At 41.2% G+C, this 13,816-nt stretch overlaps 1 protein-coding gene across 7 annotated transcripts in view; it reads right to left on the reverse strand.

Moving 5' to 3' along the window:
- The window catches only part of LOC129514537 (suppressor of cytokine signaling 6), a 35,689-nt gene that overhangs the window by 19,175 nt on the left and 2,698 nt on the right, over positions 1–13,816 (reverse strand). For 2 of the 7 annotated variants that reach the window (XM_055333187.1, XM_055333184.1), the window contains exons 2-3: positions 10,858–11,054; positions 10,546–10,732 (exon numbers count right to left, since the gene is read on the reverse strand). The exons of 1 other annotated variant lie outside the window; for it this stretch is intronic. The gene's annotated coding sequence lies outside the window, so the exon portion shown is untranslated. Of the gene's footprint in view, positions 1–10,545; positions 10,733–10,857; positions 11,055–11,280; positions 13,082–13,816 lie in introns of those variants that run through there. 4 more of the 7 variants (XM_055333185.1, XM_055333183.1, XM_055333182.1 and 1 more) reach the window with 4 other exon arrangements.

Here is a 13,816-nt window from a genome sequence, read left to right on the forward strand (position 1 = left end):
TAAAAAGGTTGACTTTCATGTAGGTATATTCTAAGATTTTTATTTGAGAGAGAGAGCACATACACTCAGGAATGTGGGGGGCAGGAGAGGGACAAGCAGACTCCACACCCAGCGCGAGCCCAATACAAGACTCAAACTCATGACCCTGCAATCGATTGTGACCTGACCTGAAATCAAGAGAAGTCAGGTGCTACCCAGGTGCCCCTCCCTCCCTGTAGGTATTTTCTATCCCAACTTTAAAAATGCACTGAAAAGGAAAACAAAATGATAATATCTCTTATCTATGAGTTTGAAAAAGTTAATAACAATGTTGGCAAGGGTATGAAAAACTGAGCACTCGTAACTCATTACTGAAGTATAAATTGGTACAATTTGTGAAGAATTATTTGGAAATATTTATCAAAATTTTGAATTCACATATGCTTTAACGATATAATTATGTGATCAGGGATTTGTGTTTTGGATCTATACTCATGCCAAAAACAAGGATATATGGAAAATGATGTTCCCTACAGCATTAAAATTTTTAAAAGCTAGTATTACTTGACCATTTACCTAGTACTGGTAAATACAGGTCACATATGGATCTAGTATATGCCAGGTTTGGTTTAAGCCTTCTGAAAATATTGCATCTCTTTGAATCCTTATAACTCTAAATTTGGTACTATGAACAAAGCAGTACAACATAGTGGGAAGCATTTCTCTGGAACCAGAAAGCATGAGTTCATGTATTTCCTGGGTCCATGATTTAACAGCTGTGTGATCTTCTAAATACCGGTATGTACCACTTAAATTAGTTGCAAGTTTAAATGTGGTAATATATGTGATGTTCTCACAACACCACCTAGCACATATTAGGCTATATATGTGTTTGCAGCTAAAATAGTAATAAAACCAGTAATATTACCGCTGTAAAGATGGGAAGCTAAGGCAGAGATTAAGGGTACGCTTAAGATCAAAGAACTGATTCTACAAAATGGGCCCATTTATTCACTATTCAGACATTTACTAAATAATTTATTTTGGCAAAAATGCGGAGTTAACCTTAATATCAGGAAACAAAAATGATACACAACAAAAACCAGTGGACTAGTTTGATAAATTATCATCTACCAATACGACGGACTACCACGTAGATAAAGAGGTCCAAGATGCATTGTTGGTAAAGTACAAGCTACAAAACAAAATGCAATGCAAACATGATCCCGTTTGTGAATTTATTTCCCTGCATATACATAGTAAATGTCTCAAAGAATAACCAACTATCAATGACTGCAACCCTAGTGGGTAAGGAGACGAGTCAGGACGCCTAATAGCCTGTTTCCTACCCAGGCATCCTCTGCCTGTTGGACTGCGCCTTATGCCATGTTGCTTTGACAAAAAGACCGACGTCAGTACCTGTTTTTGAAGACCGAAAGAAATCCAAAGAGGATTTTTGCTTGTATGGAAAAGGCAAAAAGCAAAAAACAGCATTCAGTGTTTGCTTTGCAGCGAGCAGGTGGGAGGCCACACCAACCCCGAGCAGCTCCTTCCCCGGAACTGCACGCGGCATCTGGGCATCCAGCCGCCAGCACTTTGAACCGTGTCTCGGAGTGTGTGTGCTTTATCCCGGTGTATTCTGGGCATCCGTTTGCAAGATGTGTTCTAAGGTCTCAGAAAAGCCTAAAACAGGTTATTTTTTGGGTCTGGAACTGCTTAAAACATTATCCATATAGATCAGTAACTTTCTTTCCTGTACGTACCAGAAGAGGCTTTGGTTCCTAAAGGGTTTCACAGGAACGCTCTGCTTTCAGACTGGGGGAATCCTGTGTTAGATCTTTCCGTAACCAGCAAGCGCACTTCACTTTACTACAAAACCACCACCCCACCGCACACAGAGAAAAGGAAACAGGCAATGTAGGTAAAATATGCACCTGTGTGTTTCAGTCACCTCTTATCTGGAAAAGCAGGAGACTCTGATACGCTCAGGGTCAAAGGTCTCAACAGTTTTCCTAAACCCATCTCTCCCTAAACCTTCCCAAACTGTTCTCAATTCTCCCCAGCTGTTCATCTCGTGATGTGCCATTTCATGTACCTCACCCTCTTATTTCAGTCCTTTGCTTCCCTGCTCGTAAGTGGGACACCTCCAGCAGCTCTGTTCCCCAGGCGTACCGGGAATGGACATCTTTGCAACCCAAATCCCTGATGTCTGGCCATCTTGGCACCCTGGGGCTCACCCATACAGCAAGTGCTTCTCACCATTCACTAGGATTTCCGTAAGCTTCCTGAACTCATACCACCTCTGTGCCTTCCTCTCCCGCCTTATTTATCATTCCAGGAGACACCCTTGTCTTGACACTGATAAAACAACAGCACTTCCTTGAAAATTATAAGGGGATGCTGCCACCCCTCCGTAAAATCACAGCAATGAAAGACAAAGTCCTTACCCTCAAGGACCTCAGATCTAGGACAGACTATAAGCAGACATTTGCTGAAGACGGAGGAAAAGGCTGCAAAGGCACAGAGTTATTTAGGATGCTACCCCCATTCAGAGGACAGAAACCCAAAAAGAGGGAGGTGTCCTGCCACCAGTTACTACCTCTGCTCCCATACGACTTCTACTACCAATATCAGCACAACCACCGCCCATTCAGAGGTGACTACATCCTAAAAAATGTACATTAATCTTCTTGAATCTTCATAAGAACTCTTTCTGGAAGATACTATCTTTATATCTCTATCTCCATTTTATAGAAGAGGAAACTAAATCTTAGAAAGCTTAACAATTTAGGGTACCTGGGTGGCTCAGTCAGGTAAGCATCTGACTCAGTTTTGGCTCAGGTCATGATCTCAGTGTCATGAGTTCAAACCCCACATCAGGCTCTGCGCATAGTGCAGAGTCTCCCCGAGGATTCCCTCCCTCTTCCCCTCCCCCACTCGTGAGCATGCTCTCTCTAAAATTAATATATAAATAAAATCTTAGAAAAAGAAAGTTTAACAATATGTCCAAAGTCACAAGGGAAGGGGCCAAGAAACAGACACGAATGCTGACCCATGGTGAATGATCTAGAAACGGCCTCCTTTTCTGATGATGAGCTTAACATGGGGAAAGGCAGGGCAGAGCTTAATGCAAATCCTGCAGCCACACCGTCTTGAGTTCCAATCTCAGCCAGCATTTCCCTAATGACCGTGGGCATCCATGCCTCAGTTTTATCACCTGAACATGGAAATCAAACATTTAACTACCCAGGGGAACTCCCTTCTGGCATGATGGCATGAGAAGGCACGATGGCATGAGAAGGTTGATAAATCCTCTCTGCAAAAGGCGACCACAAAATTGTGTCAAAAGCAACCAGTTTAGCACTTTGGAGATAAACTAACAGCATGTAAGAACTAAGAAACATATTCGTGAAAACCACTCAACTTTGGAACTTCATTAAAATTACAAATTTTTACGATCCAAAACATATCAAGAGAAAGCAAGTCACAGACTAGGAAAACATACTCATATATCACATATCTGATATAATATCCTTATGCAGAACAAATAAAGAACTCTTACAAATGAACTAAGACAACCTAATTTTTTAAATGGGCAAAAGACATGAATAGATCTTTTACCAAAGAAGTTGTACAAGCTAATTTGTAGAGACGCCACTACACACCCACTCGAAAGACCACACCTCATGTTGACAAGTACTAGAGAAACTGGAACCTCCGTACATCGCTGCAGGGAATGCAGAACAGTTTGACTTTTACACATTTTTTTCTGTTTTCCTTACTCTGATAAAAAAGTTAAAATATGTGGCTAAATACATAGAACAAAGAGATCTAAGATATAGCAGGTCCATGTCAGACTCCTAGGAATCTGTGCAGGTAACCCACTTCCTTTGTCTCCAGCTGCCTGGTGCTGGTATAATAACTTTACTCTTCCTTGAGAAGTTTCTCATTTTATTTTAGCTGACTCTCAGCCTTTTATTGTTTGCGCTTTTTCTTAAGATATCTTCCCAATACTGAAATCATAAACTCTTCCGTATGTCCTATAAAAGTACTGAAGTTTTGCTTTTCACATGTAAGCCCTTGATTAATTTAGTATTGATTTATAGAAGGTAAGGGTTAATTCCCATCTTTTCACGTGGACAACCAACTGGCCTAACACAGTCACACACATACACACAAATACTGACCCTGAGGCGCCTAGGGGCTCAATCGGTGAAGCCTCCAAACCTCAGTTTTGGTTTCAGCTCAGGTCATGATCCTATGGGCCCTAAGATCGAGCCCTGCCCAAGGCTCCCAGCTCACGGGGGTCTGCATGAAAGATTCTCGCCCTCTGCCCCGCCCCCTTCACTCACACACACTCTCCCTCCTTCTCCAAAATTAATAAATCAACCTTAAAAAAAAAAATACTGACCCTGATAAGAATTTAAAAAAATGCAAATTAAAATAGAAATGACTTTTCACAACTCAAATTAGCAGAGATTCTTCTAAATGATGACTTGAAAATGTCTTAATATAGTTTAAAAAAAAAACTTGGTTCTATGCAACTCTTAAAAATATTCATACTCTTTGACCCAATAATGCTGTTTTTGTAACTCTTAAAGAAATAACACAAAACAAAAGCATAACAATGTCCCCCACATTATCACATATGATACAAAAATAAATTTTCATTTTAAGAATTAGAAAATATTCATGGGACTCCTGGGTGGCTCAACGGTTAAGCGTCTGCCTTCAGCCCAGGGCGTGATCCTGGAGACTCGGGATCGAATCCCACATGGGGCTCCCTGCATGGGGCCTGCTTCTTCCTCTGCCTGTCTCTGCCTCTCTCTGTCTCTCTCATGAATAAATAAAATCTTTAAAAAAAAAAAAAAGAAAGAAAGAAACATTCTAATTTCCAACAGTCTGAGAACTGTCAACAAAATGCCAGCACATCTACACAATGGAACCTTAGGGAACCACTAAAATTGATATTTATACACGGTTATAAATAACATGAGGGAAAAGTTCATATTGTTCATTTGTTAAGTGCAAACACAGGAAACAAAATCATATGTACAGTGTGGTCTCGATTATGTAGGAAGAATAGGGAGGCACACCAGACCAGAAAGAAATGCAGCAGAACCACCATCTGGGCCACAGAATGCTCTGTAAATACTACTTTCAATACTTTATTTTCAAAATAATCTGTAAATATGGAGGTTTTATAAGAAGGAGGTCTGTGAGTTTGTTTGTTCTTTAGTTACTTTGCTAAAGGGAATAGCTGAGTAAATCCATCAGGTTAAAGCAAAATGCAAGGCCTTTTCTTGGCTTTCAATTAGGCCACGGCTGAACAGAAATATAAATCAATAGTTAAGAATTCTGTATTTTCTCTTTTTCAGGAGAACCTAGGCAGCCTTCTTTCTCCTCACTCCACCCAAAACTAGTCTTTGCCAATCTGACATTTTATTTTGATTGGTGTGTATATAGTCAGGGCCTGGCCTGAAATACTCAGTCTAAGTATGACATCAACATAGAGCTAATTAATACAGACTTACTATTTAAATATTAACCCTAAAAGAGTAATAAACTCACCAGCTTTTCAATGACCATCTTTACTCCCTGTTCAGCTTCTATTCCACGCTCAATTGTCTTCATTCCCTAGCAAGTACCCTCAATTCCCTTTCCCACTCTTACTCTGAAATACTGTCTTGGCAAAACGACAACACCGCTGAACTCCGGCTCTGCCCACACCACGCCTGCCCCGCACAGGGAAGTGTGGCTGCACAAACACACACCACTCTGCCTGGTCTCACTGAAAGTCATGACCATGGCTCCACGTCAGGTGGAGCCTTCAGGCTGCCTGGAAGTCAAACCACATCTCCCTGATGCATCCACCGTCCCGTTCTACGTGTTTGCTGGCGCCGTAACACTGATCCCCTCTCTGTTTAATCTCAGCCCGTGGCCTCGCTTCCTACTTCACTGAGAAAATCAGGACACGGGAAGACAACTTTGGACAAAACCATCCCGCTGCTCTAGCGATCCATGCCCCTCTCCTCGGGGCCCCCTCCATTCATGTACTAGATCTCCCTCACCTCCCAAGGCCCCCTCTCTACTGTATCGCTTCTAAAAACATCATTTCTCAGATACACGAACAAACCTGTCTCAACCCTACCTTCCCTGCCAACTCTGGTTCTGTCTCTTTAATCCCCTTTGCAACAAAACACCTTGGGAAAGACGTGCTTACTGGAGGCCTACTCTTCCTTTCCTCCTGTTTTCCCTTCTGCCCACATCAGAGACAGGAACTACTCGAGTCAAGGTCCCCAGTGACGTGTCCACTGCCAATCTGGCAACGATTCTCGGGTCTTACCTGAGATGCTCTCCCAGCAGCATGGGACACAGCTCATCAGTCCTTCTCAGACGACACGCAGGACAGCCCAGCACTCATGTCTGGACATTTTTTCCCCAACTACACTCACGCCCCAGTGACCTCACTCAATCTCATGCCTGAAATAGCACTGATGTGTCCTCTACTCCCAAATCCACATCTCTAGTTAGACTAGTTTTAAGTCCACTCCCTTCCTGACACTGCCATGGTCTTCATGGTCTTCGGGATACCTGAGCCTAAACACGCTCAATACTACACTCTGGATCTTTTCCATCCGAGCCCCACACCTGCTCTACTTGCAGCCTTTCCCACTTCAGTCTATGGTTACTCCGTTCTTCCAACGGCTCAGATCAAAACCTCCACAATCATCCATGGCTCCTCTCTCTCACACATCACACCCAGTGTCCTGTCTCATGTACCACACAGAGTCCAATCACTTGTGGCTGCCAGCACGCCGCCCCATGCTACCATCCTCTCTCATCTGCATCACTTAACTGCCTCCCAATTTGTTTCCTTGCTTCTTCCTTTGGCCCCTCCATGCTTTTCTCCACATGGCACTGGTGCTTAGGGAATTGGCACAAATGCTGATAGTGCCGAGTAATGAAGTCCCATCTCTCTGACCCAGGAGCATCTTATCTTCTGGCAACATCATGAAACTGCCAGGCTTGCACACTGGGTGAAATCTCCTACTCATCACAGTTCTTAACAACTACATGCAAATAAAAATAAATGAAAAATAGTAAGTGTAATAGAATTGCTTTGACTTCTTTTTAGGGTCTCCAAATCTTACATAAGTGTTATTTTAAAAAGTAATGAGGTGTGCCTGGGTAGCTCAGTCAGTTAAGCATCTGCCTTTGGCTAAGGTCAAGATCCCAGGGTCCTGGGAACAAGCCCAGTGTCAGGCTTCCTCTCCTCCATGCTCATGCTCTCGCTATCTCTGTCTCTCTCTCAAATAAATAAAATCTTGGGGACACCTGGGTGACTCAGTGGTTGACGTCGCCTTTGGCTCAGGTCCTGATCCCTGGGTTCTGGGATTGAATCCCACATCAGGCTCCCCACATGGAGCTTCCTTTCTCCCTCTGCCTACGTCTCTGCCTCTCTATCTCTCATGAATAAATAAAATCTTTAAGAAATAATAAAAATAAAAAGTAAACTAAAACATGAATATTTGCATGGTTACAAAGGTAAATAAAGAAATTCAAAGATAACCAAGTTAAGAAAAATGGACTTAAAATTGTTATTTAATTTAAAAGTTAATGAATTAAGAATAAATTTATAATTACAGCTCTAATAAATTTTCAGGTGATTCTCTCCCACTCTGTAGGCTACTGACACAAAAATATAGGATAGCACTAGTTTGCTGTTTGACACTGACTATCTCCTTGGTGAGTCTGTTTTCCTACATAAAATAAAGAGGTAGACATCTAAAGCATGTCTAGCTCTAAAAGTATCTGATTCAGCAGAAATAAAAATATGCAGACTTTTTAACCTGCAGAGCACAAAATTTTACATGAGCATTTCTAAGCATCTTTTTAACTGTGTTCAATACATTTCTATTAAGCTGAGCATGAAAATGTTTATAAATCCAATCATTCAAAATGTTAAGGGAACTGGCTTATAAGAATTGACTAATGAAAATAAATTCACTCCTCCTTAATTTTTTAATTCAGATTTTAACATTTAAAGATTTATTTATTTATTTATTTATTAAAGACTTTATTTATTCATTCAAGAGAGAGAGAGAGAGGCAGAGACAGAAGCAGGTTCCATGCAGGGAGCCCAACATGGGACTCGATCCCGGGTCTCCAGGATCAGGCCCTGGGCTGAAGGCGGCGCTAAACCGCTGAACCACCCGGGCTGCCCTAACATTTAAAGATTTAAAAAGCACACTTGGGGTACCTGGCTGGTTCAGGTGGTGGAGCATGTGACTCTTGATCTTAGGTCATAAGGTCAAGCCCCATATTGGGTGCAGAGATTAAATAAAAAATAAAATATTGGGATGCCTGGGTGGCTCAGTGGTTGAGCATCTGCCTTCGACCCAGGGCATGATCCTGGAGTCCCGGGATCGAGTCCCACATCAGGCTCCCTGCATGAAGCCTGCTTCTCCCTCTGCCTCTCTCTCTCTCTCGGTCTCTCATGAATAAATAAAATCTTTTAAAAAATAAATACATAAAATAAAATATTATTTAAAAACTGAAAAAAGGTAGCAGACTTATATACCAGTTTATCACTATTAGGTATATACATACTAAATTTTTAGCGTGTACCTTTTTATACCTGTCTAGACACTTACCGATGTAACAGCTAAAAACTGAGCAAGTTCCTAAACAATTTCACAACTCTTACTGCCTATGACACAGAATGGACTCATTGGTTAAAGTACCCAGTAGAAAAGACCCTTTGAAATTTTTCTTTTTTTAAAAAACTAGTAACAAGTAAGGCCCAAAGATCTATGTCTGTTGCTTTTTTTCATCTGGCTTTACACATTGAGGGAAAAAACTTAAAAAAAAAAAAAAATCAAGATATTGATCCAAGAGGTCCAATATCTGATGAAGAAGAGCTTCAGTCAAGAGAAGAAAATGAAAGAGAAGAAATGATAAAAGAAACCTTGAAAATTTTCCTGTAACTGAACAACAAAGCTCAAGACTGAAAGGATCCATGGAAGGCTCAATACAGAGAACAAACGATAATCAGGCATGCCGTGATGAAATTTTTAGGAGATAATAAAATGGTACTAAAAGCTTCTCCAAAAAGAGAAAAAAATAACATACAAATGATTAGGAAACAGACAGCATTACTAACTTAGTAATACTGAAAGCTGGAAGTCGGTGGTACAACGTCTTCAAAATACCAAGAGAAAATTTATTTTCAATATGGCACGCACTCACAGCGACTCCTCGTCATGGGGTGAACTCTAGGTGAAAGCAGACCAGATTCCGAGGAAGACGCCAGAGGAGCCTCAGGCCTAGTGCAGACTTGGTGAAAGCAAGAAATAACCTCTCTTTCCACACTAAAATTTCAGAGTTAATCTGTCACAGCATCACCTATTCCATCCTGACTGAAACAATAATCTAGATTTCTATACACAGCCAGACTGTAAGTTACACATTTGGAACATACATGTTTTCTGACAAGGTCTAAAAAAAACCCAACTTCTTCATCACGTTTCTCAGGAAGTTACTAAGAGAATGAGCTCCATCAAATCAAGGAAGTAAAGTAAGAAACAGAATGTAGTTCACCTCACTTAGGAAAGAGGAGAAAAGAATCTGTAGGTTGATGTTACAGTTCCAGCTGCTCAGCCTGTTTGAGATACAGTCCCTGCCGCCCACGGCTCTTCCCAAACACAGGTCAATGGTGACCTCCTCCATGAAGACACAAACCCAAATTCCCCACCTCCAAGGAGTAAATGAAAACATCCGCACCAACCACAAGAAGAGCTGCACATTCAGGCTCCATTCTAAAACCTGCTAGAATGTGGAATAGGACTTTGGGCTGATTACTTAATCACCCTTAGTCTCTTTCCCCAACATCTATATAAGGATGAATCAGAAGCTTCCTTATAATTCTAAGATGCAATAATTCTGCAAATCCTAAACAATCCTAAAATCCTAAAACAATTCTATGTGTGTTACATGCTTACATATCCTGACAGTCTGTGACATTTGGTAATAATATTATTCCCCAAGTATATTTTTTCCCACTTTCAAACGCAATGTCAACAGATAAAAATGACTGTTGTCGCGGGGATGACATTTCCTTTAAAACCAAAATTAAGCTTTAGTAAGAATCATCTCATTACTAGAAACACCAAAACAAAATTTGCAAAAGGAAAATCATACAAAGTAACAGTCTCCCCAAGAGAATTCATCTTACTTCCAGGTGTATTCACCTTGCTGCTTCAACCATCCAGTGCTTCTGGGGTACCCAGAATAACACCTATCGCTAGGAGAACCACCATCAGCACTGCCAAATAATAGGCTATCCAGAGCACGTGACAAATACACCTTTTCTAAATCATCCTACAGAATAACATCAAATTCTTAAAATTGTTTTTGATGGAAATCTTTCCTATTAGGAGCCATATATTCCTCTGTTCTCTTCAAAGGGAACCCTTAAACACAAGCATGTGTATCCAATATAATCTCATGCTGTCACTGAAGTGCTATATATAGACAGATGCCTCTACAAATGACCAAATTTACCTGTTGGAAAATTTCAGGATGGCATAGTGACGTCTTCAGGTTTACTGATGCTCAGATAACGGTTTGTCTCCCGGGCCTTCAGAGATATGCCGTCTTTTCTTCTTTCTTTCTTCTCTACTAAACAGTCTGCTCCCAAGGACAATGGGATAGCCACCGCTCCCCAAACATAGTCTCCAAGTGTGATGCCCTTTTAATAATTTTAAGAGAACATTTCAGTGTGATGGCTGTTAACAGTGATAAAAAAAAATACATATATATCACAAGAGTGTGAAAACAAGAGCCTGAGGCTTTGCAGAAGGCTGAGAGCAGTACCTTTTTTGTTCTACATCTTCCATCACCTGACTGCAGTGACCCAGTGCCAAGCAACTCAATAGCTGCTCACATTTGTAACCTTCCCGATTTTAGTAGCTGGCGCCGTTAATACTTCTGTGGGCTCCCATTGTCTTTCCTCCTTTATTTTCGTTTTTCTTGTCCCCTTGGTCTTATGCACTTTCCCCACACAAGACTACCTTAACAAGAAAAACCAAGTCTTACACACATGTTACCGATTACCCAGACTGCTCCCTTTAACTATTCAGTTTATTTTAAACTAATTATTACTATTAGCATTTACTATATTCCAGGCACTGAACCCATACATTTACATGCATTTTCTCATTTAATTTCCACAACAATGCTGAGAAAGGCATTATTATTTTATGGATAAAGCAATTGGACAGAATATATTTTAAAAACCTACCCTATGAAGTCACAGAGCTAGATCTGCAGCCTTCTCAAGACTGCCTTCACTAGCCAGTCAGTTATCTAAGCTTCCGACTTGTCTGATTCCAACTGAGGTTTCTCGAGGCTTTTTTCCTCCTGCTGAATTCCGCAACATGTAGCTGAGGATGCCAGAGGTTCCAGATAACCGAGGGTTTGCCTTACCAAGCTATGTGAGCTAACATCAAGGGAAATGTGCTTTGGAGCTGTGACTCTCCACACGCTATAGATAACTATGCTTCCAGAAGTGACAAAGGCCTGTGGGTCTTCGTGAACGGCCAGTTGGACATGTAAATCAATCAGCCCCATGTCTGATTGGCCATATCTGGCTGGCTCCATCAGTTGAGCATGCAACTCTTGCTCTTGGGGTCGTGAATTTGGGAGCCCTGCCGGAAGCAGAGCTGACTTAAAAAACAAAACAAAACAAAACAAAAAACACAACAGTTCTCTGCGTGTAGGTAGGGTGACTTGGGGCCTAAAGTTATAATAATTTTGGTCTTATTCATGCTGTGATTTATTCAGGTGAGCAGATCAGCTCAGAATGGCATAAATAAGCAACACAAAAAAACCAACAGATTTCTCACCATCTACACAGCACATCCCTGCCTTTAATGTGTAGATAATAACGTAAATACAACTTTCTGTACATCGTGTCCCCACAGGATGTGTTAGGGAGACACAGAAGAACCGCGGACCACATTCTGCCCACGTAGGACTTACATAAGGAGAAAGACCAAAAGAAAAAATACAGACTGCGGTAAATGTTATGATGAAAACATACAAACAGGGAAGATGGGACCACTGAAGGAGCTGTATGAGGAGTAGCCAGGAGAGACTTCCCTGATGCAGTGAACCTGGCATTAAGATCTGAGAAGGAATCAACCATAAGAATGTTCCAGGCAAACAGAACTACCCTATCAAAGATGAGGAAGCCAGCAGCAGCCCGGAATGTGAGAGAACGCAGAAGGGCTACAGGGTGACTCCGTGGTGAGGAAGAGAGAGTTGGTCAAGATGAACTGAAGAACTAGGCAGAAATCACATGGCCCATGGCGGAGAGTTTGGATTTTACTTTATTTTTTTTTTTAAGATTTTTTATTTATTTATTAGAGACAGAGAGAGACAGACAGAGACAGAGACAGAGAGAGAGAGAGAGAGAGAGAGAGAGAGAGGCAGACACACAGGCAGAGGGAGAAGCAGGCTCCATGCAGGGAGCCTGACGTAGGACTTGATCCCGGGTCTCCAGGATCACGCCCTGGGCAGAAGGCGGCCCTAAACCGCTAAGCCACCAGGGCTGCCCTGGATTTTACTTTAAACACAATATATGCTCACAACAACTCTGTCAGGCAGATTTAATACCCTCACTTGAGCCCCACAGAAGAAGTTAAGGCTCGGAGAGGAGGTAGAATGTGTGCAAGGTCACAAAGCTAGTAATGTATACTGAAGATCAAACACCTCCAAAAAGTCCTCAGTATGCAACACAAGAATTCAAACCTTAAAGGACTTTATCTGAATATGTCTACTCTTCAAACATCAGTAAGACCAACAGCCACCAAAAAATAATCAAGAAAAATTTCATGTTTGTATGTGTCATCAGAGACCCTCAAGTGGGTTTCAAGTAAAATGTGCCCTTGGTTCTAATGCCTTCACTTTTTTGTTTGCTAAACCAGTGTACTCTACAGAATACCAAATTAACCACAAAAACATTAATGACAATTTCACTGTCAATACAATTTAAAATATGTCCCAATGCGGTTTCACTTTTACTGTGTGAACTCCTCTTTCTTTTTTTTTTTTTTTTTTTTTTTTTTTTTTAATTTTTTTTTAATTTTTATTTATTTATGATAGTCACAGAGAGAGAGAGAGAGGCAGAGACACAGGCAGAGGGAGAAGCAGGCTCCATGCACCGGGAGCCCGACGTGGGACTCGATCCCGGGTCTCCAGGATCGCGCCCTGGGCCAAAGGCAGGCGCCAAACCGCTGCGCCACCGAGGGATCCCCTGAACTCCTCTTTCGATCTGTCTAGTCATACAAGAAAGTTCCCCCTTTCTATGACATACACTAGTATTATAAATGTCTCCCTTGTAAAAGCAGTAATTTTACAAAAATACTCAGGCACCACAGATGTGCCATTTCCAAAACTGGAAAAAGATTAGGGATGAGGACCAAGAACTGAAATAATCTTCACTTCCCATAAAAGATGCAACAAACAAAACAGAAAAAGGTGATCTTAGCTTGGTCATTTACTTACCTACCTACCCTATTAAACGTCAAAATCAATGCATGCACACTACTAGTTATACTACATATAAATAACATGGGGTGCCTGACCTCACAGTCAACATACTTGTTTATCAACCCATTCCACATGACGGTATATTCTTGAGAGAAAGACAGTAACTACCACAAATTCAGAAATGGACATAACGTTTCCTTTTTTCAGACTATATTGTGACTTTTAAATAAGATCATGCAATTACTTCTACGAGCAAAATAAAAAATATTTACTATTTTTT

The sequence above is a fragment of the Nyctereutes procyonoides genome, unplaced genomic scaffold (genome assembly GCF_905146905.1).
Source record: "Nyctereutes procyonoides isolate TBG_1078 unplaced genomic scaffold, NYPRO_anot_genome, whole genome shotgun sequence".
In the NCBI taxonomy this organism is placed as follows: domain Eukaryota; kingdom Metazoa; phylum Chordata; class Mammalia; order Carnivora; family Canidae; genus Nyctereutes; species Nyctereutes procyonoides.